This window comes from Zea mays, chromosome 7, assembly GCF_902167145.1.
Source record: "Zea mays cultivar B73 chromosome 7, Zm-B73-REFERENCE-NAM-5.0, whole genome shotgun sequence".
NCBI lineage: Eukaryota > Viridiplantae > Streptophyta > Magnoliopsida > Poales > Poaceae > Zea > Zea mays.
Window position 1 is genome coordinate 146,388,877 of NC_050102.1, and position 2,729 is coordinate 146,391,605.

The 2,729-nt window shown below is 42.0% G+C and overlaps 1 long non-coding RNA gene across 1 annotated transcript; it reads right to left on the reverse strand.

Moving 5' to 3' along the window:
* Positions 1 to 1,119: 1,119 nt before the first annotated feature.
* On the reverse strand, positions 1,120 to 1,510 carry LOC109940846 (uncharacterized). The gene is made up of 3 exons (XR_002263550.1): positions 1,460 to 1,510; positions 1,223 to 1,352; positions 1,120 to 1,137 (listed from the first exon to the last, which is right to left on the reverse strand). It is a non-coding gene; the product is annotated as an uncharacterized lncRNA (long non-coding RNA).
* Between the last annotated feature and the right edge of the window lie 1,219 nt (positions 1,511 to 2,729).

Sequence of the window (2,729 nt, forward strand, 5' to 3'; positions counted from 1 at the left end):
AGTATAAAATATAGATACGGAACGATAAACATCACTATGATATTCAAAATTCATATGATAAAATATCATGTAACACTAATATCATGAACTGATGTCGAATAAACATTATAAGAAGTCGAACAGCCATGCTAAAGTATTTATTCACAAGTACGACCAAGTACAGTTCAAGGAACAAATAACATGAAATGAAATACAAAAGGGCAACACATACAAACACCTGACCGGACTTCAGAAGCTAGCTCCAGCTTAAACCAGCTATAGAACTCCCCACCTTTCATCATGCTGATCATCAGGCTTTATCTGAGATGTCATACAGACACATACAGATTTTTCTCTGGTTTCTATTGATGCAGAACCTTCTCATCTGCATGTCATCTGGCTTGACATGTTGCATAGGCTTCTCCAATCCATAAGAATGAAGTATAAACGCTATTGTTTGGTGCACTGCCAACCTTTGCTTTGCTGGAACTAAGTCCTATGAAATCTACATCTACTTTTATCTGAGATGGCCTTGTTCTGGAAATAACGAACACGTCAGTATGACGTTCAGTAAATGATACTGTGGAATATAAAGTGAAAAATCTTCAGTTGCTTTCCAGCCATACAAAAATAAAAGTAGAAAACTGATTGTAGAAAGTGAATGTATTGATATTTATTTTTATCTAATCTATATTATTATCATATTAACCAATACATTGTTTCGTATTTCTTATCCAAATCTAGGTAGCACTGATCCATTCCATAGAAAATGGTGCATTACTTTGTGAGGCAAAACATTGAACTAATTTAAGGCAATGCTTGGTGACAAAATGCACCATATAAACGTTTGTGTGTACTGATAGTCAGAAAAGACCATAAATTGCAAGCAAAGTATCTTTTGATTTATTATTAGCACCGATGTTCCATTAAATTGCAATACACTATATGGTGAGCGCCACGTGTACTATATTTCTTGCACCATGCCGCAGAGGCCACCAGCAACATGCTCGCCCTGTGCTGTAGAGGCTGTATCGACGCTCGCCGATACGCTGCTTATCGTATCAGCGCGCGCGACATGGAGGGTCGTGTAGTAGTCAGGCAGAGCATCCGCTTTATTTGTTCCGCATCGTGAAATGTAACCTCTGGCTTCATTGAAATCTGCCACAAAAGGGAAACCAGCAAACGGGAATTACATTGCAGAATTCAATTGCCACAAAAGAAATCTGGCGTTTTCTTAGAGTACCAGGAAGACGATTGTAATCCGGTTCTATTCCATTCCCATTGATATCCTTGTGGTTTGGTGTCATGTATTTGCCAACTGTGACGACAATACCAGAACCATCATGAAGTTCAAATACAGATTGGATTAAGCCCTGCATCACCCTAGACATGAGTTACCAGACACAAAAAGGGCATAATATAATCCTGTTGATCATAGGGAAAGAAAACGTCACAATATCCTCTTTTGGGTGGTTCAAACCTTGCCAAAAGTCCTTTCGCCAACAAGAACAGCTTTGCAATTGTCATGAAGTGTCACACCCGGATTTTGGGGCACCAAGACCCGGGCGCGAACATAAACACCAGGTATGCTGGGACCAAGTCTCATACATATGATGTATAGTGGCACAGGATCGAATGTCACATCTTTATATATAACAGGAGTTCTATACAAAATAAATAATTACATTATAAGGAGACAACGGTCCAGCAACCCAAAGTTGACTGGGAGACGACGACCTAGACCTCTCACGAACACATCGCAGCATCCTCCATGAGCATCATCCTGCAGTACCTGGTCTTGACCTGTGGTGTATGTGAGACAGCAAGAGTGAGCTCACATACGTTCATCGCTCAACAAGTTGTGGGGAATAATGTGCATGAACTCGCCAAAGGTGGGAGCTCACGTGAAGTGTAAGGCTTACCAAAGAGGATGGTTAGAGCTGAGCATTGCTTTTAAAGTTGGTCAAAATTTTATTAGCAATTACTAAGTATAAGTAAATACCAGCCCAATTAAGTAGTAGAACAAAAGTAACAACATCACCTGTACAACCTCACCTGCGATGCAATGCATATGACAAATTGAGTTTAATTCCATAATTTAATCATGTGAGTGTCCGAGCTGCTCATGACCGTGAGCACGGCTAGTATACCAGTTTTACACTCTGCAGAGGTTGCGCATCTTTACCCACAAGTCATGTTACCCATCTGCCAAGGGATCGCGACTTCCCATACACCTCTACCGAGGAGGCGAGGCAGGGTAACACTACGAGGCCTTTACAAAGTTCCACTAGCTTCAGAAAACCCGCTACAGTTTATAGGAAGCTCCAATGCAGGAATCCCTTGCAGGACCGCCATCACAGCAAAATCCTCCCGAGGGCCTCCCCAGGAATCCCTTGCAGGACCGCCATCACAGCAAAATCCTCCCGAGGGCCTTCCCAGGAATCCCTTGCAGGACCGCCATCACAGCAAAATCCTCCCGAGGGCCTCCCTACACTGACCACTCCCCTACTGCCCTTGCCCCTTTCGGGTAAGGTAGTCTTCCACTAGCTTTCCTAATTAATCGGCCAAGGGCGTCCCATTAAACCCTTGTGGTAGCACTGTTTTCCCGGGTGGTTCTCCATGTTCCAATTAACATAATGATCTTATCATGAACAGTGATAATAAACAGATAATAAAAGTGTGATCATGAATAATGTATCTTCATACCCAAAACCACATAAAGCACTAGCAAGTACTACCCAAAAAGTTCA